Source organism: Phyllostomus discolor, chromosome 7 (assembly GCF_004126475.2).
Source record: "Phyllostomus discolor isolate MPI-MPIP mPhyDis1 chromosome 7, mPhyDis1.pri.v3, whole genome shotgun sequence".
NCBI lineage: Eukaryota > Metazoa > Chordata > Mammalia > Chiroptera > Phyllostomidae > Phyllostomus > Phyllostomus discolor.
In genome coordinates, this window is record NC_040909.2 from 65672530 (window position 1) to 65698554 (window position 26025).

A 26025-nucleotide genomic window follows, 5' to 3' on the forward strand; every position below is an offset into this window, starting at 1 on the left:
ATATCTCCAGTGTGCTATTAATACCAATGAAGAGTCGGTTCCATTTGCACTGAAGAAAACACTTGCTACCCAGCACAGACCTGCCCTGCCAGGAGGAGCAGCCGGGTGTGGACAATCCAGTGGCAGAGTTGCCCTGCTTCCTTACAGTTCACTCTTGCACACTGCTTGATGCCTTTTAGCACACAATGACAGCATTATCTCCAGGGTAGTTACAAAACAGGATTTGTTAGGACAAAGAATAATAAAGCCGTTCTCTTTCTTTTTTCTTTTTCTCCACCCTCCAAGTTCCTGGGAGCCCCTCCCTGCCAGTCCAGAACTCAGTCACATCTCCTAAAGGCACCTGTACTTGTCAATTTCAAGGAGCCAGCAAGTGACAACTGAGGAACCCGTGGGACCACTGACAGGAGGCACCCAGAAGAGCAGCAGAGTAGACTCTTAACATTTTAAAACGAAACAGAAGTATCAGCCTTGGCTTCCCACACACACTTACCGGTTCATGGTGAGGAAAGAAAGCTTTGGGGCCCCAGAGGGAATTTTCACACAAGGGAAGAAAGTTGAGAGTTTGTAAGGGAGAAATTCCAGGCGCTTAGAAGCTGTGGGTTTTCAGGGCTCCTAGGCTGGGCTGGCGGCAGAGTGAGGCAGGACTGGAGGTATGTGGGCTAAACACAACAAAAGCCACTGCTTTACTCTAGATTCAATATGCAGGAAGAGGCCCCTTTGCATAAACACAAACACTCAGCAAATGAATAACTGGCTCAATCAGACTCCCACTGTGCCTTCTACCTGTCCTCTCCGGGACAGGAGACACTGCCTGTTCCAGGGGACAAGGGCTAAACGGGAGACAGTTAAGTGTTATGTTGCTATAATAACAATTAAAATGAATTGCATTCGTTAGTAGTTAAGAATTGACTCCTAGGGAAAGGAGCAGAGGGGGGATATGGTGCTACTGTTGTATCTGCAGCTACTCCAAAAAAAACTGGGCATACGCATACCGGGGCCTTTTACTGGAGCTGCACTGGGATCTCTGATGTTCAGTGACAGTTTTAAACAATCACATTTTTCAACAACAATTTCAGTCAAATGTATAACTGTCGTTTCTCTGCTTTAACACATTATAAACTCATCCCTGTGAGTCTGTAGAAAGATCTATTTTATATATGTATAACTATAGAAAGATCTATTTTATATATGCATAAAAGTGTACATACATAAAGTAGACATACAGACACATTTATGTACATGCATATACACGTGTATATATACTAACATTTATAACTGCACACATATCTAATTAAAGAGAATAAAGCAAAAAATGCCATTTAAACTCCTTACTTCACTGATTATTTAAAGAAAATAATTTGAGTTGTTCAAAACTACATCCCAAATGTCTGCCTTTCAAGTGTCATCAACCCATAACCACTCATTTTACCCATATATTAGAAAACATGCTTTTAACTGAGCGGCTTAACCACTTATAATTTCAATTAAATAACATAATTACAGTCAACAGTCTCCATTTCAGCAGAAAATATGCCATATCTCAACATAATCTATCCTTAGAACTAAGAAATTTAAGCACAAGGAAACACATGCAGGTACTCGTAATTCACTACTACCTTTTCTCAGTGTATGTAGTCAGCACACTCACCCTAACCCTCTACAATGTGTTCTGGCTACATGTTGGTCCTAGTAACATACTTACCGGTATTTTTTTGAGCCATAAAACACAGTTAGGTTTTAGAGGAGGAAAATAGGGAAAAAAATTGAAGCAAAAATGTGGTAAAATATTTAATAACATAAATAACAGAATATTTTTTCACCAATGTAAATGTAAACAGAACTCATAAGCAGCATTAACAACGATTATTCCTCCCAAATTTTTGGGGGGGTGCATCTTATAGTCCGAAAAATACGGTATTTTAATGACTTTCGGTAGTTTGAATGATTTCATTTGAAACATAAATAAGGCTATGTTCAAAGGGTTCCATCTGATGCCATACAGTCCTTTGGGGGCAAATCCAACACTGAGCTTCCATAGTGTGTGTCTACACTATTGCTTGGGTTAAAAAGAGTAGGATCCTCCAGAGCCTCAGAGCATGTATGATTCTGCTGTTATTCAGGGGAAATAAGGTGGCTTTCTAGTACAAAATCAAGTTTTATTGTATTAATACAACACTGTTTTCTGGCTGTATCAATCTGCCACAAAAGCAAAAGAATATTACTGAAAGTTAAAAAACTACAAACAAACAAAAAAGCCCATTTCAAACATATATTGTGGCATAACAAGAAGAGAAACAAAATTAAAAGATTCTTAAAGTCCCAAAGAATAAAACACAAGTTCTCAAGAGGGGTTCCCACAGAAACTAAGGATACCTATTCTGTTCACTATGTTGTCTGGAAATGACCTTCCAAATAAGGTGTTAGATAACCCACTTTCATAGATGATAGTGATCTAACCTTGATGCAAATAAACCATAGAACCAAATTTAATCAGCAGATTACTGTGAAAGAGCTTCTCTCTATTCCAATGGAGCTTCTAATAACTGTTTTGGCAGATCTGGTGGGTAGTTATGCTTCCTTGCTCATCTATATCTCACACTGGTTGAGCAAGCTAATGGAAGTGCTGTTAGTGGAATCCAGTATTAATGCTCTGCATCGTGCAAACTTGAATGCAACCTAATATACCAAGTAGTATCTAATTATAGGTAGTATCTAATACCTATGGAATTAGATACTATACTCTAAATTAATATTTCAATGAAGACATTGAAATAGATGACAATCTAGGTAAGGCATCCAAGCATTGTGGTCCAGATAAGCTCCTTGCTACAAGAGTGCTGGATGCTGCAGCAAACAACACAGACACAAGGACTGTGACAAAAATCCATATGCAACCTTTAGACACTGAGTGACACATGCTGATGCACACAGTCAGAGATGCATCCTCATACAAGTACCACTCACTGTAAACTTGAGAGCATGAAGAGGGAGTTGTTGCAGTGAGACCTCCAAAAAATAAACAGGGTGTACAGTTTCAAAGGCTGTAGACACAGACATTTTATTGTTCAAGCCAATTATCAGTGGAAAATAATAACAACAGATGGATTCAGAGTCACTGACTTTTCATATGCACTTCATTTCAGCAGAACAGATGATGAAACGTGAGAGCTATCTCAAAAAGGCAAAACATCTTTCAGTAAAAGAACTCTACAGTCCAGATGGGGACCTTCTAAGTCTGCTGATTATCTTCGTATAATGTTGTGAGATAGACTTACTAAAACATTTCAAGAGCTGATCAGAGATGATGCGCACAATGACTACATTATTGGAAGGAGTTGCCTCAGACTTGTGACTAAACCTGCAGAAAGCTCAATAAGGTTAGGGCTGTAAGCTTCCTGTTTTCTCATCAGGGACTGCAGGTTCCAATGAGAACTGGAAATCTGTGCACAGCAGGAGAATAAACCATTGCCCAAGGACCTTACAGTTGTGCTCTTCTCTTGTTTGAGCTAGAGCAAGAGCAAGAGACAGAGAGAAACTAGGACTGTGAAAAGGACATTAAATTATTCTGAAACATTCCATCAACAGGAAAAATAAAATGGCTCCAAAGCAACTTCTTATTAAAAGCACTCAGTGATAAAATATCCCTCATAAGCAGTTAGAACATCTTAAATATCCCTTGCCATGATGATCAGAAAATATAATTTGCTCTTAGTAGGAAATAAATATAAATTTCAATGGTGGTGTGAGAAGCAGTTCAAATAAGTACCAACCAAACCCAGAGGTGAAACCCACCAACCTACCCAAAAGCACTCTCACTTAACTTAAATATCACCAAATCAGACATGATGATAAAACACAAATAAGGGAAACCACAACATGAGAACCTGCTGTAAGTAATAGAAAAAGTTAAAATATCTCATCAGATAAGCTTCATTATATTGGAATAACAATGAATCTATTCTATCTATCTCTATGCATCCATCCATCCATCATCAATTCCACATTCATAATATTGCAAAAATCTTTCTGTGAACTGACGTAAAATATGGTCAAAATTGCTGTGCTAAGAAAAGCTGATCCTGCTGCCGTTTACTAACATACTTAACATTTTAAAATACTTTTATGAACATACTGTTGATTTCACAAATTTATAACTTAAGTACAAAATTTTTTTTAGAGCAAGGCTTTTCTTTCAAAGTACTCTGACAAAAGTAAATTCGTAGCAGAACATACAAGCATGAAGAAAATATCGCCAAGGGCAAAATTCTGCAACTGCTTTAAGAAGCAAACAGAACACAAAAGATGTGTGCTGCAGCCATCTGGCTGTCCTCAGACAGTGTCACTGCCTCCTCTTTATCCCACCCCCTGGCCAACCCACACCAATGCCACAGAACTTATGTCTGCTGCACAGCAAATGGACACAATGAACACACTTAGAATGCAAAAGCTGATTTTTTACACATAAACTGGTATCTTAACTTTTTTCTCCACTTCAACAATTTTGTTGTTGCTGTTACTTACTCAGAGTGGGACTACTCTGAAAAATCTCTAAGGGTTTCACTGTGATAAGATGTCCCCACATGGATATCTGTTTAGGTTCAAGACGAAATCCCTTTGAAACCTTCATCTCTAGTGTTCTGTGTGTTGTTACAGCCAGGCACTAGAAGTGGACATTTAAGTAAAGAATCCTAACAGTATTTCACTTAAATCTTTACTCCGTTTTTGCTCTCAATTGTGCATTGTTTCCCCCACTTACTACTCAAAATAACTGCACTCATTTTTAATCACTCTCCTTGAAAGTCAGCATGCTCACGGGAATTTTTCCTTCCTTGGCTCATTCCATGAATATTTAGTGAGCAACTACTGTGGTGTCAAGAGCTTGCTGGACAATGGATGAGCAAAATCATTATTTTCCCACATGCTAGCAGAGACTGCCTGCTACATTAAACCAGAAACTCTGTAGTTTATAAAGAATCTTCTACAAGCAGGTAGGCATTTCACTTATTTATATACTTATTTGGAGAGGCAGAGAGATATGTCTGTAGGTATACAATTGCTTTCAAAGATGGGAATTGAGGCTTTTAATGGAAATCAGTCTGGATACAACAGGCCTCTGTACTCTGCTTTTCTGAAGGAGCTTGTGAGAGGCGGGTGCCCTGTGTCAGGCACGCGCCCTCACTGGGAATTCAGGTTTGCCTGGCAGTTGGTGAGGAAGAGGGGTGATGACACATGTCTTGTATACTTCTGCTTTCTTGCCGTTAATGGTTTCCCACCTCCCCAGCATCCCTCTCCATGTTCCAGGATAAGAAGGACTTGCCTAGATTCTCAAGGGGCTGATTTTTTGTTTCCTTCCAGGTGTTTCTGCCCAGGACCAGAGAGGCTTCTGGTCTAGACAACCGTGGTAACCCTGGAACATACACAGCGAATCCAAACCTTGGGTTAGGGATCTGCTAATTGTTTAAGCCAGCACTACTGTCTGGTCACCAGTTGGCAAACACAGCATATGGCTGCCTCCCAGGCCTAGGTTAGTACAGCTGGAGCCAGATGACAGTTCTGAGATATTCTTCCTGTGGCCACATCTGGCTCCTGGCTGCTCCAATCTAAAGCTAAACTGATTTTGTTGATTTTTCTGGGAAAGTTTAGGCAACAGATGAGACAAGTCATATTAATTTGACTATATGCAGTTTGGTTTGGGACAAGATATCAGAATATAAACTCAATGAAGGCAAGAACTTCATCTGCTTTGCATGCTCTACCCTGTACAGAACAGTAGCTACACATGGTAGTTGTTCAATAAATATATATGGAAAGAGTAACACTAACCAGCATGAATCTCATTCTAGCTCCTCTAGTCCCACTACAAACAAGTGCACTGGCTAACCCTCCAGATACACAGAGAAGAGACTCCAGGTAGCCCCATGTTAAATTTCACTCTGGGCACACTGACCCAGGAAGAAAGACAGTTGAGAATGAAACAAATTCACATAGTCAGCGAAGTTAGGCAGACCTCTTGACAGTCCTTCCCTAAAAATAACAGTCTCCCAGTATTCACCACATCCCAACTTTATTAGTCCTTAAACTGCAAAACTTGGCAGCTATGAGCCCACAGTGGTTGCAAGTGACCTGAAAGTAGAAACTTACCTTTTGGCCACCAGAGAAAAGACAAATGATGATGTAACTTTTCCTGACACCTTTTCACCCCATTTTCTTTCCCATGCCTCTTCCTGAATTCCCTGCCATTTGAAAAGCCCAGCTCCCTTCTACACCCAACTCTGACCCATCTCTAGGCTTTCCCAAAGCTCACCCCTCCATTCTTCCCACTAAAAACACCACTGTAATTTAGAAAGAGGTGGAACCCACCTTCTCAGCTCCTTGGCGAGACAGGTTTCTGATACTATGCTAATATGATGCTACAGAACCTCTAATCATCATGACAACAAAACTCTACTGAAAGCCCAGGAACATGACAAAGGAGGAGGGCTATCTAGCAGAAGCCTGGCTTGGCAGTTCGAAGATGATACCACCTCCCCAATTCAGCAGGTTAAATTTCCTAAGACAAGAATGGTTGAAATGGCAGGTGACTTAGATAAGCTTAGTATATGGTCTACAAGGAACAAAGTTACTCAAAAGTTCCCTAGATGAAACTGTGCCTGAACTCCTCCCTTTTCTGTCATGGAAAGCAGCCAGTGTGAAGCTTGGGGTGGGGGCAATTCTCTTCAGCAAAGTGTAAATTTCTGAATGGCAGACAACTGGAGTTTCCAGGTCCCCTTGGAAGGAACCAGTTACCCAAGGAAGGGTAGCCCAGGACAACCTACCCTGGAAATACCTCCCTCCTTTGTTTTTGCTTTTTGTAATTACTTTAAAAGTGAAAAAGGCCTCTCCACAATCACAATGAAAGCTTAAGCTAATCAAGGAAGAAGCAGTGTAACAGGATGTGAATGATTGACACCCAGTGCTTAGCTGGAACGGGCTACAATGTAAAAACAACCAAAACAGAAAAGTGTTTTTAAATGGGGAAGATGGGGATAAGGAGGCAAGGCTGAGGGTGTACAGGATGAATATCTTCGTTTCTTTTTTTTTTAAGGTTTTATTTATTTCATTTTTAGAGAGGGAAGGGAGGGAGAAAGAGAGAGAGAGAGAGAGAGAGAAACATCAATGTGCAGCTGCTGGGGGTCATGGCCTGCAACCCAGGCATGTACCCTGACTGGGAATCGAACCTGCAACACTTTGGTTTGCAGCCTACACTCAATCCACTGAGCTATGCCAGCCAGGGCTAATATCTTCATTTCTTAATGCTTTCTTCAGCTCCTCCAAATTAAAACTAAATATTATATCACATAGTACTGCACAGTATAGTTTAGTTTAGGATAGTTCATATACTACAAGCATAGAATCAAATGCCTGATTACAAAACTCGGCTCTGCTCCTACTAGGCTTGGGAACTTCAGCAAGTTACTTACATTCTCTGTCCCCAGTATGCACATCCATAAAGTGAGTTTAATAGTCCAAAATGTGCTTTTGAGGAATAAATGCATTATTTCAAAAAAAGTGCTTAGAAAAACTCCTGACACATGGTGAGTGCTAAAGAAATGACAGCACCAAAGCCCTGGCTGGCGTAACTCAGTGGATTGAGTGCGGGCTGCGAACCAAAGTATCACAGGTTCAATTCCCAGCCATGGTACATGCCTGGGTTACAGGCCACAGCCCCTAGCAACCGCACATTGATGTTTCTCCCTCTCTCTCTTTCTCCCTCCCTTCCCTCTCTAAAATAAATAAATAAATAAATAAATAAATATATTTGTTTTAAAGAAAGAAATGACAGCACCATTGTTATAACCAGGGATACTGGAACTTACATAAAAGTAAAGCTTCTTAAACTTTATTCCTGCCACGTCCATAGTTGTTACTACTATCTAGTCAAGCGCCATGCTACAGGTTTAAAGAAAGGAACCGCACATCAGACTTCAAACTTCTTATGAACATAGTACAAAAAAAATCAAAATACTGATTTTTCCCTCAGTGTTAGCTGGAGAATCCTAGGTTTAAGATTAGGATCTCACCTCCCATATCTCAGGGGAGGGAAAGTCATTAGCTACAATACAAAAGAGCTACAACTCAAACTTAGTGTCAGCTGCTTGATCCACCCATGACCAAAAAGGACTTTGGAGAAATGTTCAAAAAAGGCAAGAGGAGCATCCGGCCTGGAACCCCATGGTAGTCAGACATATTTCCTTGCACGTTTCAAGTCTGCGCATTTAGATTCTGTTACTGATTTAGGATCTTAAACAGCTTGTTTATTTTTTTTTAGTGGCTTTCAGCTCACCTTTAATAACATGTTTCTTTGACTTGGCTGAACTACACCTCAGAAGAATTACAAGCAGGAATATGGCTGGGTGAAAGGTTCAGTGAACTAATCCACACCTGGTCCATGTAAGAAAAAAGGCTCATATTTTCCATATAGAAACAAGTCTCTTTATATGAACCAGGCTTCTATTTAACTGCTATGGCACTTTCCATGCCATACAATCTTTTATGAGCTTTTTATGGGGTGGGGAGAAGAACTACCACCTAGTCATAGCTGTAGCTTTCTCAGTGACAGAAATAATAATAATCACCATAATAATAGGAAAATGCAAACCTCATTCAGAATAGGAAATGGTAGACTTATATTAGCAAAAATTCCTTGACCAAGTTTTAACAATGACAAAAGACAAAGATGTCCTTCAAGAAACACACTGGGGATCAAGTGAGAATTATTGTGTCTTCATGACCAAAATTCAGATTTCTACTGTACCACCTATGTGACCCAAACTTGTTTTTAACCCAAGGACATGCTGATTGGTTTTTCTTTTTGAGAGAAAGATGGGGGGAAGAGAGGGAAAGAGTGAGGGTGAAAAACATCAGTGCCAGAGAGAAGCTTTGATTGGTGACCTCTAGTACGCACCCAACCAGGCACCAAATCCACAACCCAGGTATGTGGCCTGACTGAGAATCAAACCCTAGACCTTCCAATTGACAGAATGATGCTCTAACCAACTCAGCCACACTGGCCAGGGCAAATGATCTAGACTTTTAAGTGGAAAAAGTAAGGCTTAGATTGGAAACATCTCAGATGAGAGAGAAGAACACATATTTTAGAGCTGAAAGGTACCTCTGAGGGGGTCTAGTCCAGCCACTGCCTCCTGGGGAGTGGATCAGTGGTGTGAGAGGCCACGCAGTGGGTGTGGATAAAAGCAGGGACAAGAGCTTCTGACTCCCAATAAATGTGGTAAAGCAGTGATTAGAAAATGTGGTGGCTGGGAACATCAATCGTATCATCTGATGCTAGAATCCAAATAAACTACCTTTCTGCTCTAGAGTCAACCACATCAGTATTTCAGGCATCTTGTTTTTTTTTTTTTTTTCCTCTCAGTTTTATTTTTAAGAAAATCCTTTTAATAAACTCTGGTTTGAAGTAAGTGGACAAGGAGATATTTCTACACCTTAGTTTAAAACAGAGAAAAGTGACTGGAGAGAACATTTCCCTGGAAGGTAGGAGAGTGTCTCTATTCCTAGAGCCACCACTATCAGCTAGGATTTGGTAAGCTCCTTCCCTCCTGCAAACCTCAGTCTCCTAGTGGGGATAAGGAGTGGCACTCGGACACAGCAGTCACCCAGTTGAGTTGTTAAAATGCTGACTGACATACTTGAGTACTGGCTGGAAAATGCCTTTGCCCCCAAGCTATCTGAGTACAGGCTTGGCTACTACCCTGAACTTCCAAGAATCCTCAAAGGCAAAGCAGGATTGCCCAGTGCCCTGCTCCAGTGCTATGCCCAGTGTCCATCCTGGATGGCTGATGCCTGTGCTGTACCCATTAGCTATAATGGACATTACCCCAGATGCTTTGAGAGGTTGCTTTCCAAGGCTATAATGCAAACACCATTGGGCCAGGTTATGCCCTGGTAGAAGCCACAGCCTGGGATACAAAGACAAGAGAGTTGTGACAAGCAGAATAACAACCCCTGAGGGGCCCACCTTCCACGTCAAGTCACTTCCCTCATTTGGAGCATCTATATGTAGGCTATGCCTATGAGGCAAATCAGTGGAATCTTGGGGCAAATTCCACGGGTCACCTTTGTTTTCAAAAGTTGGAAAGAAATACATCATTATGAACCAACTCTTAAAGTGAAATCCTGAGCTCAGAGGGAAATTACCAACACATGTAATCAAATTATATTTACCATGGAAATTTCTAAGAGCTCCTGCTTTCTGCTCTTTTACAACTCTTTAGGAAAAGGAATATTTCTCTATCTAATGTTTCAAATTTCCACAGCAAAGCTGAGGCATTATACATGCTGAAATATATAGGGAAGGAAAAAAGTTTCCCATTATTATCGTTTCCTCCATCCTCCATCCCTTCTATGCCACTATTATTCAAAAGTCACTCAAAAATTTTGCTGGCTGACATGACGCCATGCCGTCACTTGATCAGGTGTGGGGTACCACATGGTATGAATAAATACTTATCCACAACCGCATATTAAATGGGAATTTGCAAAGGCAAGCTCTGGAGACAAAGACGTTTCTATATAGAAATATTAACTAAGAATTTAAGTAAATGGCCCCACTGGAACAAAAACCGTTCTAAAGTAGCAATATAAACTATATTTAATAGCAACAAAAAATATTTTCCTTTTGGGAAAGCAATTTGGGTTTCTAAAAGTTACTGCCTTTCACGTGACTTAATACAGTATGCCTAAATTATTTCATTTCCTAAAACACAGATGCCGAGCCCCCAACTTCTACTTTGTGAGAGTTAACTTTTTAAATTACTCTTCTCCCAAATATAATATCCAGATAAAAAACTACTTTGGTACCTTTTCCCCCTACAATTGTTATTTTCTTATAAGCTTGAATATCACACATCCCCAAAAATGTATGTTCCCAAGGAAGGAAAAAAGCCAGGCTCTAGAACTAATACACAATGAAAAATGAATTTAAAGCAGCCTTCTGGTCTGACATAAGAATATAAAAATGATATGAGCAAGAACAGCTTAGTTTACATACTTTTCAGTCACAGCTGCTGCTCTGAAACCACAATACCTTTAAAATGACATTTCAAGGAAACAGATACGGCATGGCTTTAGCCATAGCTTGATGTAGCTCTCATTGATTTAAAGGGGCTTCTCTTTCCATGCACAGACTTTATATAACTGTGTACACTGGCACAATTAAAGAAAAGAGTGATTCATTTTAAATACTGTAGTGATAAGAGTGAATTACAAATAATTCTACCCAGCAAGATTTTTTTTTCTTTCACCATTAAAATCATAAGACTCAGACATGAAAACAGAGTTTTGGGGAGAGAAGGAACAAGTCTACTCTTCCTGCTTAGTATTTAATTGGGTGCTAAAGATTTTTTTAAGAGACCTCTGCACCTCCAGTGACAGGCACACGAGAGGCTCCTTTCTCTGCAAGAGATGCAGGCACTTCCAAGAATAAATGAAAATAACATACAATTAAATCAGACTATTCAATTAATAAATTACTTTGGTGGACCTTGCAGGCCAAGTCCTATTTAATTACATAATTTCAAAAATATTTGCACATTGCAATCACCAAAATTGGCTTTGAGGTTTCATAATACACACTTAACACTTGAGTAGAACAAATTTATTTAATAAATGCAGTCCTAAGTGCTAGAAGGCCGCACCACTGAAACTGCAAAATCACTTAGCACATCCTCAGAAAAAGCAAATAAACTTTCCCACTATTTAGACGTAGGCTGCTGTTGAATGTCAGGAGAAGCAGGCAAATTTTTTGCTTTTCTCTGTCCTGTGTTGCCTGTAAATCTGACCACTTGGAGAGGTAATTAGAATGGAGCTAATGGACAAAATGGTTCCAGTTAGAGATAAATTAAAGATAAACTAAGGTGGAGGATGTCAAGTAGTAAAAGCCTCATCAGGTAAAACAGAGAGGCTGTATTCCCTCCCCACTTCTCACTTCTTAAGACAACAAAAGGCACCAGAAATTAACTTCATTACCAAGCATAAAGATGTGTTCCATTAGGAAAGCACATACAAATTCAAGAGTGAGAGGTCTTTCATAAAAAGGACAGAATTACACTGAACCCAACAAGAGGGCAGAGGCACTTCCAGGGCCTGCACTGCTTACATTTGTCCTGGGACCAAGGTACTGCGTGGAAGTGAAGGGTCTGGAAGCCACCAGAGCACTTGGGCACTACTACCTCACCTTCATATTTTGATGGAAAATCTTTGTCAAGCACGTTTATTTCCAATAACCACTGCATGCTTTACATTCACAATGACCTCAGCTTTTTTAGTGGTGTGGAGCTGATTTGATTTACATAAAAAGTAACCAGACCATCATGACGAGGTGATTGTTTTTGTTTGGGGCTCTTTCCCTTACAACTTTCTGACCCATACAATCCAACCTGCTGCTTCCTCTTGCCTGTTTTTTTTTTTTACATCCAAAAAGCCTCCACCTTGCTGTTAGAAAGGTATCTAACAAACTCTGCAAAAATTTTCAGTAAGGTTTAAGTAAAAGATGCTGGTGAGACTTTCAGATCTCTATTATTAAACAAAACAAGCACATTTGTCTTAGTTCCATGTTCCTTTCACAAAGTTCTGGAAAGAGTTGCCTATACTCTTGACCTGCCTTCTTCACCTCTCACACCTCCTCAGTCCTACCACCCACTGAACCTCTACTGCCAAGGTCACTCAGTATTCAGTCTCTCCTGATTTGGTCCATTGGCTGCACTCAGGAAGGTGATGCTGTCTTCTCCTCTGCAGGGTTCCACCTGGGACTCTGGCTCTCCATTGTCACCAAGACCTTTCCTCCACCTGCTTCTCCCCACATGCTCTCCCCTCAGTGATGTTACACTGTCCACCAGTAGATGAGGCAAATTCGGCAGCTTCTCCACCACAGCCAACAACCATGCCAGCTCCATTGTCTTTTCTGCATCCCTGTCGAGACTCACTAGCCCACATGACATCCTTGCATGAACTCCTGTCATGGCCTCCTCAAAGCTCTTTCCTGCCTTTGCTCTCCTCAAACATGCCCACACAGAAGACAAACTCATCTTGCAAAACATAAGTTTACTAAGTTTACTGAATTTCTGGATAGCTTCCTCACCACATGTTAATATTTTTGATACTGAATGCATCTCAAATTGATGTGAAAGCTTAATGCCACTCTTTCCCAGACACAGGTCCCACCTCCGCTTAGAACATTTTTAGCTTCTGAAGACCCAGAAAGCCAAGTTGAAATGTCCAAAGGTACTCAGAGGGCTCTTTCTGATATTCACCACTGCCTGTTCCCTCACTTCCATTCTTCCATCAACAGACAGTGACTGTACACTCCACACACTCACCTCCAAGCCTTCACAAAGAGCCAGCCTTCCACCACCCATCACTCTGCCCCATCTTCTCCTAGAGAAATTACCTACCCCACATATCTCAGGCACAAACACCATGTTCTTCTAGAACCTTTCTCTAATCTCTCTTGAGATCTATGTTCTGTTATTTGTTCCACTGGCATATAGTGTTCATCCTACTATAGCAATGATTCAATTTTATTGTAATGCTCTAATCGCTAGTTCAATTGAGACATAATTGACATACAATATATTAGTTTCAGGTGTAAGATTAATACATCTTCCTGAATAAATGAAGTGGATGGATTGTAATAAAGTTAATGACAACAATTCTTTGGTTCCTTCATAAAACCAACTCTTCTCAGTAAATAATCTTTAAAAAATTTTCTCTCTTTTTTTATTGTTGTTCAAGTACAACTGTCTCCATTTTCCCCTACCACTCTCACCCACCCCAACCATTAGTAAATAATCTTAGTTCCTCTTGCCACCAAAATCATTTCGCAAGGTGAAGTAAGCAGACTGACCACATCTGCATAGTATTTGTTCACAACTCTGAAGATATAAAAAAATGTTATCATGGTTGATATTAATGTGAATGAGTGAGATATAATTTGAAGAAGAACATCTTATGTTCCCTTGAAGTAAAATCACCTTATTGTTCATAATACAGAGAAAAGAAAACAGAATGAGCAAGGAAGCTATAAGGATTTAATCAAATAGACTTCTTATAAATAAGAATTGAGATTCACTATCCACCAAAAATGCAATTATCCCCCCCTCACTTCTAACAGTACCCTAATTTAAACTGCATATGAAAAAAAGCTTTCAAGTTATAAGGCAATTTTATATTAAGGTCTCAGATGAACCTTAATGCCACTCCCTTTCCTGGCCCTGTGGTCTGCTAAACTTCAGCTTTAATAATCTCATCATGTGTCCCACTTCCAGCATCTTCAACTTTGTAGCCAGCCTCCAAAACAGTTGAAAACAAAGAGCTGTCATGTGTCACACTTGTGACCTCCCATCTTTGGTATATTTGGTAATGGTGTTACAACAAGAAACTTGGTACCAGCCAATATCAGCCCCAGACTCAATAAATGATGTAACTTAAGTGACCAAAGAATAAAAACCAACCTCTGGAAATGTGACATGACAAGGCCATAGAATATTCTTTCTGGGTTTCATATTTTCAGAAACACAGAACTAAAAATATGTGTGTTGTTTATAATGTAATTAATGATAATGGGTGGATGAAATCAAATTTTCTTTTTTTGTAATTATGACTTGGCTGAGTCATTTAACTTCTCAGATCCTCAATAATTTCTTCATCTATAAAACGGGGTGAGGAGAGTCAAATGTGATCATATGTTCTGATCCAAGGTAGGACTTTCAACTCTGTGTGTGGAAAGATGTGTGAACCAGAAAAGAGAGCTATTTTTATACAGTTTCTATGTTATCCATTCAGATGTTTAGCAAATAATGTTAGTGAAGCCCACATTGTGCCATGTGGAAGGTAAAGAATAATCAAGCTTGGTCCTTCCCTCAGAAGCTCATAGTCAAGTTCTGTGGTATCCAAAATAGTAGTCGTTAGGGATATTTTAACTAAATCACATGTCACTACTTTAAGTAAAATTGAGTAAAAACTAAAAACCTAGTTCCTTAGTGGACACAATTCTAGTGCTCAAGAGCCACACCTGGCAACTAGCTACACATAGGCTAACTTGTTGGACAGGGTAAAATATTTTATTACTGCAGAAAGTTTTACTGAGCAGCTCTGATCTAGAGAGGCAAGGTAGTCAAGTATGCAGGTGAACATTAAAATATCATGCAATTTAAGTGATGATGAATAAGTTTTGTTTTGTTTTCATGGAGTAGAAAGGGGGAACCAGGTAGAATAGACAACAGAAAGTGGGAGACCGGTAGTGTGGACCACATGTGCAAAGGCATGGAATAATCAAGAGGCATTGTGAGTCCCAGGAGGGTATGCAAGCAATTCTTTGCACCAGGAAGCAGTGGCCAGAAATGAGCCTGGAGGAGTGGTGAGAAGACAAGAAAGGCCTCACAAGCCAAAGAAGAAGTGAGGACTTAATTCAGAATATAGTAATGAAGTAGTATAGCGGCATCAGAAGTGTTTGATAGAAAACTAACCATGCAGTGGCTGTCAACTCTGGAGGTGCACATGAGAACTCTACAAAGCTTCTGGAAATGCTGGTGCCTTGCCCTAATGGAATTAAATCCATCTCTGGACTTGGAACCTGGACCTCAGTAAGTGTTAAAACCCTAAGGTGACTTAAGTGCACAGGGATGAAAACCAATGAAGATGACAAGGAACTGGAATTGTGGTTAAGCTGGAATAAAGAAGTACAAGAAAGTCTACTGCAGTTGTCCTACAAGAGGTGATGGTGACCTCACCTAAAACAGGAATGGGGGGATGAAGAGGAAATGCTGATTTTGGTAGACATTTCTAAGATATAATTAATACAACTAAAAATGAATATGAGTAATCAGGGAAGAAAAACAACAGAATACAGTATGAAAACTCTGTCCCATGGCAATAATAACCAATGCGGAGGACAGTGGCAACAGCTCAGTGTTAGAGGCAGGGCTACACTCCACAGAGCATCTGGTAGAAGGTCCAGGAGCCAGAGACAAGATTTGCCTAGATCCTGCTGAGGAATCAAGTGAGAGAGTGAGCACAAATGAGTGCTCGAGGAATCTCTACAGAGTAAAATATTTTCCTTTAAACTGCAACCTATCAGAGTACTGAAAAGACACGCACTTTTAAAGTTCGGCTCCCTCCTCAACTATTTCACACTGCACACCAGTGACCCCATCAGCCTGGCAGCACAAACAGGCCACAGACATCCTGTCCCAGCAGTATCACTGATTGCCTGTATGGACTTGATTGCCTGTATGGACTTTAACAAATCATCTGACTCTGGGTCTGGGCTTCAATGTCATACCAGTCAAGGGGAAGAGTTGAACTAAAACAAGGTACTGCCACAGATCCCTCCAGTGTGGAACATTCTATGACACATTGTAGTCTAAAGAACAGAAAGTCACATAAGTTTATAATAACTTTTAGCACTTACCTACACACTAATTTATATAAAATTGTATTTATTTATATTCCAGGAATATATATTCCTCAGATTATACATATACATTTCTTAAATTATACACAGATTCCAATATACATACACACATATTTCTTTTTGTCCAAAAAAAGACATACTCAACATATTGTTTAGTCTTCGTAAAACAATTACCATGTTTTTTCCTTGCCATGCTAAGGTAAGGAGTTACAAACTCAATGCCTGTCAGGACAGGGGGCCAGCCACATTAATGAGTAAAGCAGTCCAGTGGGGAATGACAAACTCTACTCCATGCACCAGCTGAAGGGGATAGCCACTGTCTGGCTTCAGGCCCCAGCTGCCATATGGGAATGTGAACCCAGGTTAGTTGTACTTTTCTTTCAAAACTCAGAAATTGTTTTAGGTGTGATCTCTTTATATTTAAGTGCTGGCAACCAACACAAATAATTTTAAAGTGTGCACACCGAACACAACAGGCTAAGGCTACCAGTATGTGTTCTGCCCTGAAGTATGCTATCCTTCTGTGGCTTTTAAGCCTGAAAAACATAAAACAAGAAAGAAGCCCTCTTAAGTTCCTATGACAGAGTTCTGACCTCTGGTTTATAAGTTAAGTTTGACCAGCAACACTAGTCAGAGTTATAGCTACCATTCCACAAAGTGCCCATAAAGAAACCTACAAAATGCATTTGTATGGGGTTTGAATGGAGACTAGAACACCTGACAAATAAATTCTTTGTGTACCAAAATGTCAGGTGGATTTTAACACTTAAAGATAAAAACATGAGAATTTATATTCTGTTAATAGCAGCCATATATCCTTCAGTGAATTCAAAATAGAAAAACAGTTTTTTGGACAGCAATATCACTATATTTTTTGCTTTCAAAAGAAAAACAATCCTTCTCTTTTCATTATACCTTTTTTAACAGGGAGTGCCTGCTAAGTCATCTGACACTCATTAGCAGGAGGAGACCAGTGCACATGGAGTATTCCATACTAGAGGCCAGTGTGTCAACCATCATGCTGTAGTAACATGATCTTCTGCTGCTCAATTACCCTTACACCATTGTCACAGTGGAAGGAGAACCACTGTTAATGAAAAGGAGTTTACATGCAGAAGGGTTGTCCTGTACATACCCAATGGTTGAGAAATCCATGTGAAAAGCATAAAAAGAAAACCAGATGAAAAACAACAATCCCATAGTATTTATGATAAAGCTCCCATGATGCCCCCCAAAAATGCCTGGTAGCAACCTGTGTTCCAAGTGTATTTCATAATGATTGTAATGGCAGAGTTGATAGTGTTCTAGTGCCCGACATAAAACCTATAAAGTTCTTCAAAAGGGGAGAATGTATTTTTAAAGAATGGAAAGAAGTAAGGGAGAGTATGAAGCTAGGTATTTGGGCACATGATTCCAGTCTGTCTCACTAAAATGCAACAAAAACAAGAAAGGCTTTCTTGTCATGCCCACTAGTTGCATGCCTCAGGTGGTAAATAGTAGGATAAGTTTTAAGCAAATCCCTAAACCTCACTAGTACTTAGGGGGAAGGGAGAAGGTTGTAGAAATTGGGAAAGATGGGCTGTATTAGGCTGTTTAGTATATGAGAGTCTGAATGAATTCTAAATCTGGAGGAACCTCCAGGTGTGGAAAGAGATGATAATAGCAGCACTAGGAAGAGAAAGGATAATTAGATAGCAATACTTTAAGTGTTCCAGGCACAGCACTACACAGTTCTTATTCCCATTTAACAAGGGAGAAAAGTAAAATCCAGCATGGTAATTAGGTCCAAGTCATACAGCTAATAAATGGAATAGCATGGATTTGAATCCTACTATCCATCCTAGAAGCCAATGTCTCAACCCCATACTGTCTCCCAAAGTTGGAGATAAAATTGAATAAAAGCAGGTCAAGACAAAACCAGAGATGAGAAAACAAAGGATGCCTTCAGAAATGCTTGTGGAGGGATGACTTTGAAAAATTAATGCAGAGACAGTCACTCCAAAGAGAGAAGTGAGGTTGACTCACTATATTGAAAGGGGTCTCCCTGCTGCTAATTGAGAAGCCAATGGTTTTCCTTTTCCTTTTCCTTTGGCCACCTATAACAGAATTAACTATGCTTAAATATGTACCCACAAGTTATGAAATTTGACCACCAATCAATTTCTCAAAGTTATAAATAGACCAAATGATCTCTTGTAAAGGGTAGCTCAATTCTATGATATATAAGTATGCATATATGAGTGTTTACTGATGACAAATTATATCTGAATCTCAAAGTACCTCTAATTTCTCACTCTTTTGTTAATTATAATTAGCTCTTTCAAAGTCAGCTGCACATGCATGCTTATCCTTTATTACCAATATGCAGAAAAATTTTTCTGAATAAGAAATGTTCTCTCAGGACCTTCCTCCATCCTTTTATACATAAAAGGAGGCCATACAAGTTATGGCCTTAAATACTGTTGTTTAAAACTACATCAGAAGGTACATTCATTAGCACTAGAGATGTTTAAAATTATTGTTTATTGGTAAAATAAGTAGTATTCAAGATACACGATTAGCTGAAAAGATTATGTGTCAAAACCTAAGAACCTCGTACTTTGAGGACTACACAGGGGTCTAGATCTAATTTGTTACTATGAAAGAACTCTTGATACCTTTCATCTAGAAAGTTGGCCAATTCTGCCATTGAAACAATATTATTTGCTCCCCAGAGTAAATATTTTATATGAGATACCTGCTGCAGTATGTGAGTGTGGCAAAGAGAGACTTCAGGTCTCAAAGAAACAAGCTGTATGACTTTTCTGGTCTTGATTCCTAATACATCTCTATCCATATGGCAGAATTCTGGATAAAACTTGCATTAAATACAATATGCCACAGGGCAGTGAGGGTATGAGAGGAGAAAATGTATACCTCTGTCTACTGCTAACTGCTACTATTTTGGCCAAGAGATTCTGACAGTTTTAGGATGGCCAAATTGGCTCAGTTCAGTTCTTGACACCCTTACCCCTGGCTAACTGACTTTCTAGCACCTGAGCATCAGCACAGGGCTTACTAATCAGCAAGTATGTGACTATATCAATCTGCTTGGTTGTGGTTGGAAACAGTTGGAATAAATGATCCAGTCAAACACTGAGATCTCCTTTCACAAACTCTGAACCCATTAAATATCACAAAACAGGACTGCCTGAGGGTATCAGAGATCAGTAATTATAAAAAGAACCAGGAAACAATGAACAAAATGGGAATAAGTACATAACTATCAATAATTACTTTAAGTGTAAATGGATTAAATTCCCCTACCAAAAAATACAGAATGGCTGAATGGGAAGAAAAATAAAACCCATCTATATGCTGCCTACAAGAGACTCAATTAAGACATAGAGACACACAAAGACTGAAAGTGAAGGGATGGAAAAAGACATGCCAGGCAAATGGAAACCAAGATAAAGCCAGAGTAGCTGTACTTATATCAGAAAAATAAACTATAAAACAAAGACTATAGTAAGAGTCGAATAAAATTTTTATATAATAATAAAAGTGTCAATCAAAAAAGAAGATGAACCCAAAACAGGAGCACCAAAGTATATAAAGCAAATATTAACAGACCTAACAGGAGAAATAGGCAGCATTACAAAAATAGTATGGAACTTTAATACCCAACTTACATGAATGGATAGGTCATCTAGAAAGAAACTCAATAAGGAAACATTGACCTAAAATGACATGTAAGGTCAGAAAAACTTAACAGATATTTACAGACTATTCTATTCAAAAGCAACAACATACACATTCATCTCAAGCGTACATAGAACATTTTCCAAAATATATCATAAGATAGGCCATACAATAAGTCTAACTAAATTTATAAAAACTGAAATCATATTTAGTATATTTTCAGAGCACAATGGTATAAAATTAGAAATTAATTACATAAAGAAAACTGGGACTACAGGGCCCAGAAACCGCGCTTGAATTAGTGGGTGCATCAACCTGTCCCATGGTTCCAGCGCTGGTTGTGACAGCCATATTACCATTTTTTCAACTGAGGTCTGGCTCTACCAAGTAGAATGTTTTTAAGTATATTAACCAGGTAGCCTTACATAAGCATCTGTCAAAGGGAAAGACTGTACAGTAATTGTCACACAGAAGAAACTCCCTGACAAATTACTGGGTTCCAGCATAGTGACTCACTTATTCAAGACAACTGAAAACATTGGCTGTGTTTTCACATTCCATGACAGGAATGACATCTGACAGCAGATCCCAGGTACAGAGGGCATGCTATGAGGCAGCTAATTGGAAATACAGGTATGGTTTTGAGATTCCTGTAGAGATGCTATGTAAAGAACTGCTGGTATTTTTCAGGTCTAAACACAGAATACTGAAATGAAGCCTCTTGGTAACTGTATGATTTTAATTGGTAGAGATGTAGAACTGGCCCTCAGGTGCACATGTGTGATCCTACAGGTTACTACTATGGGTTTAAAGCCACTGCAACAGGAGTTAAACCTAGTCAACCAATTTTCTTGAAAAAATGCAGAAAAAATTTGGACATTTGAACAGACATTGGAAACTGCAATTATATGCCTGAGGAGTGTTCTGTCAACTGATTTCAAACCTTCAGAAATAGAACTTGGGAGTAGTTATAGTTGAAAATCCTAAACTCAGGATTCTTACAGACACAGAGATTGATGCCCACCTTGTTGCTCTAGCAGAGTCTAAGCATTGTAGTTAGTTTACCAAATCCATGATGCCACCTACCTGTATGTTTGTCACAACAGACCAACTTTACAGACATCCTTAGGTTGAAAAAGGAACCTCTCTCCCACTCCTCCTACCACTGAAGTGGTTAGAACTCTATAGAAATAAAATCAGTGTTCTGGGAGGAAAAAAGAAAGAATACTGAAAAATTCACAAATAAGTGGGGATTAAGCAACATATTACTAAACAACTAATGAGTAAGAAAAGAAATCAAAAGAGAAATAAAAACTGTCTTGAGACAAATAAGAAAATGTAACATACAAAAATTTATGGATGCAGCAAAGGCAGTTTGAAGAGGGAAGTTCATAGCAATGCCTAGCTAAGAAACAAGAAAATTTTAAATATACAACCTAACTTTATACCTAGGAACTAGAAAAAGAACAAAGGACCCTAAAGTTGGTAGAAGGAAGAGAGGCAAAAATTAGGGCAGAAATAATAAAAGAGATTAGAAAGATAACAGGAAATATCAATGAAACTAAGAGCTGGTTCTTTGGAAAGATAAACAAAATTGACAAATTTATAGCTAGACTCACCAAGAAAAAAAGGGAACTCAAATAAATAAAATAAGCAATGAAAGAGAAGTTACAACTGATACCACAGGAACATAAAGGGTCATAGGAGACTACTCTGAACAATTATATGGTAACAAACTGGACAACTGAGAAAAAAAATGAATGAATTTCTAGAAACAGAGTTTACCAAGGCTGAACCATGATGAAATAGAATATCTAAACAGAATCTATTACTTGTAAGGAGATTAAATCAGTAATCAAAAACTTCTCAACAAAAAAAGTGCAGGACCAAATAGCTTTATTGATGAATTCTTCTCAATACTTCTCGAACTCTTCCAAAAACAAAAGAGGAGGATACTCTTTCAAACTTATTTGATGAGACCAGTATTATCCTGACACCAAAAGCAGACAAGTATGCCAAAATAAAATAAAATTATACACCAATATCCTTAGTGAATAGAGATGCAAAAATCCTCAACAAAATACTAGCAAACCAAATTCAACAGTACATTAAAAGAATGATACACCACTATTGAGGATTACCAAGTAGTGATGGTTTAATACCAAAAATCAGTCTACAACTTATAACACAGTAACAACACGAAGGATGAAAATCACAGAATCATCTCAATAGATACCGAAAATGCAGTTTAAAACCTCAACATAATGAAGATCACATATATGACAAGACAAGGCCACAGCTAAGAGCATACTAAGCAGTGAAAAGCTGGAAGTTTTTCCTCTAAAATGTAAGGAACAAAACGAAAATGCCCACTCACCACTTTTATTCAATAAAGTATTTGAAGTCCTAGCAAAAACAATTAGGCAAGATAAAGAAAGAATATGCATCCAGATTGGAAAGCAAAACTGTCACTATTTGCAAATGACATGATTTTATATGTAGAAAATCTGAAAGACTCCATTCAAAAACTGTTAAAACAAAGACATTCAGTGAAGTTGCAGGATACAAATCAATACACCAAAATCTGTTGCATTTCTATATACTCATAATGAACTATCAGAAAGAAAAATTAAGGAAAACAATCTCACAGCTACATCAAAAAGAATTAAGTACCTAAGGAATAAATTTTCCAGGAAGACAGAAATAATGGAAGAATATTCCATGTTCATGGACTGAAAAAGTATTGTTAAAACATCCAAACCACCCAAAACAATATACAGATTCAGTGTAATCTTTATCCAGATTCCAAGGGCATTTTTCAGCAAAATTAAAGAAAGAATCCTAAAATTTGTATGGAAACATAAAAGGCCCCAAATAGCCAAAACTGCAGATATCACACTCCCTGATTTCAAACTATATTACACAGCTATGGTGATTAAAACACTATAGTACAGACATAAAAACAGGTACCTAGATCAACGGAACAGCAAAGATAGCCTAGAAATAAGTAAAAACATATATGGTCAATTAATTTATGACAAAAGTCCCAAGAATATAAAATGAGGAAAGGATAACCTCTTCAGTAAGTGGTGTTAAATGAACTGGACAGCCACATACAAAAGAAAGAAAATAGCCTGCTATCTTAAACCATACACAAAAAATAACTAAAAATTGATTGAACTTAAACATAAGGCCTAAAACCATAAAACTCCTAGGAAGGAACTATACGTGGTAAGTTCCTTGACATAGGTCTTGGTGATGGGTTTTTGAACCTAACACCAAAAGCAAAGGCAACAAAACCAAAAATTTAATTAAAAATGGGTAGAAAATTTAAATAGACATTTTTCCAAAGAAGACATACAGATGACCAAAGGCACATAAAAAGATGCTCTACATCTTTAATCACTAGAGAAATGCAAATTAAAACCACAATGAGGTATCATCTCACACATTTTAGAATGGCTAATACTAAAAAACAAGAAGAAGAAATCGCTAGTGTTGCTGAGGATGTGGAGAAAAAGGAACTCTTGTGCATTCTTGGTGGGAGTGGAAAGTGGTGTGGTGTGTCCAGTATGAAAAACAATAATGGAGATTCTCAAAAAATAAACATAAAACTACCACATGATCCACCAATTCCACTTCTAGTTACTTAGCTCAAGAAAATGAAAACACTCATTTGAAAAGACATATGCTGCATTATTTACAATAGCCAAGACATTGAAGCAACCAACTGTCCATCAGTGAATGAACAAAGAAACTGCAGTACATATATACAATGGAATATTATTCAGCCATAAAAATAAAATCTTGCCATTTGTAACAACACAAATGGAACTCAAAGTAAAATATGTCAGACTGAGAAATGCAACTATTGTATGGTCTCTCTTACATGTGTAATCTGAAACAACAACAACAATGACAAAAATAAAAAAGCTCATAGATAGAATACACTGATGACTCAGAGCAAGGGGGTGAATGGAAGCTGGGTGAAGTATTTAATTTTTAATTTAAATGAATAAATGTTTAAAAATTAGACAGAGGTAAAAGCATAGTTTCTGAATCTTCTCAATGCCCCACATAAAAACATACAGAAAAACCTGAGAGTAAAACCAAAAACCCATGGACAAATTTACAACAGAAGTAGATGACAAACATTACCTTAAACAACCAAGTACAAGCTAGTGTGGGAAAGCTAACACTGATCACACATCCTACAGAATAGCAGCCTCCATGTGTAAAGAAGCAGAGGAAAACACCAGGGCAATTGAAGGACATGAGGAAGAGAACCCTCCAAACTGTAAAAGTACTAAACAAAAAGTGTGGTAAGCAAATTTAAAACAGCAGCTGAACCTGGGGAAAATATTCCTGTTCTAACACAGTCAGAGGCCTCAAAATAAGGAATTCTGAAAAGCCATGGCTGGGTGGCTCAGTTGGTTGGAGCATCATTCTGTACACCAAAATGTTCTCTGGTTCAAACCCCAGTCAGTACCCATACCTAGACTGAAGGTTGGATCGCTGGCCAGGGTGCATACATGAGGCAACTGATTGATGTTTCTCCCTCACATCAATGTTTCTCTTTCTCTCTCTCTTTCCCTTCCTCTCTCTCTCTAATATCAAGAGGCATATCATTGTGTGAGGATCTCTTTTTAAAAGAAATTCTGAAGAGTATGGAGTAGTGATTACATATGACCTCTCAAAACTAAACTGCTGGGACTCCATTCTAGGACAGAATCTTACACCCAGAAAAACATCTGGAAATAGAAACAAAATTGAAAAAGGCAGAGAAAACTGGAAGGACAGAAAAAGAAAGTCCAAAAGTGGGCAAAAGAAGACAGTCAAGGTATTTTCAAATAACAGGGCAGTAGTAGAAAGGACACCAGAATATGGAGCTCTATGAAGTTAAAAGGACCTTCTAAATCAAACCTCCCTATTAAAAGTTCAAAAAAAAATACTTACATATAAAAAGAGGCAATAGAAAAAAAATTTAATACATTTTATTTATTGTGCCATTATGGTTATCCCATTTTTTTCTATGCTTAATCACTCTCTTCCATGTACTCCACTTTCCTCCAGCATTCTTCACCCCTCTTAGTTCATGTCCATGGGTCATACATGAAAGTTCTTTGGCTTCTCCATTTCCCATACTATTTTTAACCTCTCCCTCTCTATGCTATACCTACCAATTATGCTTCCTATTCCCTGTATCTTTTCTCCCATTCTCCCCCCGCCCCCTCTGTGTTAACCCTCCATGTGATCACCATTCTGTTCCTGTTCTAGTTGTTTGCTTAGTTTGTTTTCAATTTTGCTTTTTTTTTTTAGGTTCAGTTGTTGGCAGTTGTGAGCTTGTTGTCATTTTATTGTTCATAGTTTTGATCTTCTTTTTCTTACATAAGTCACTTTATCATTTTATATAACAAGAGCTTCATGATGATTAACCCTTTATGTTATCTGGGAAGCACTTTATTTGCCCTTCCATTCTAAATGATAGCTTTGATGGATATAGTAACTTTGGATCTAGGCCCTTGCTTTTCATCACTTCAAATACTTTTTTCTAGCCCTTCTTGCCTGTAAGGTTTCTTTTGAGAAGTCAGCTGATAGTCTTATGAGAACTCCTTTGTAGGTAACTGTCTTCTTTTCTCCTGCTGCTTTTAAGAGTCTCTCCTTACCTTTAATCTTGGGTAATGTAATTATGATGTGCCTTAGTGTGTGCTTCCTTTGGTCCAACTCCCTTGGGACTCTCTGAGCTACCTGGACTTGTAGGTCTATTTCCTTTGCCAGATTGAGAAAATTTTCTTTCATTATTTTTTTCAAGTAACTTTTCAATTTCTTGCTCTTCCTCTTCTCCTTCTGGCACCCCTATAATTTGAATATTGGAA

At 38.5% G+C, this 26025-nt stretch overlaps 1 protein-coding gene and 1 pseudogene across 5 annotated transcripts in view; one reads left to right on the forward strand and one right to left on the reverse strand.

The window, feature by feature from the left end:
- Positions 1-26025, reverse strand: part of FOXP1 (forkhead box P1) — a 630544-nt gene that overhangs the window by 328814 nt on the left and 275705 nt on the right. The window contains exon 1 of one of the 5 annotated variants that reach the window (XM_036031549.1): positions 491-648. The exons of the other annotated variants lie outside the window; for them this stretch is intronic. The gene's annotated coding sequence lies outside the window, so the exon portion shown is untranslated. Of the gene's footprint in view, positions 1-490; positions 649-26025 lie in introns of those variants that run through there. 5 annotated transcript variants of the gene reach the window in all.
- LOC118501830 lies at positions 16590-22014 on the forward strand (annotated as a pseudogene).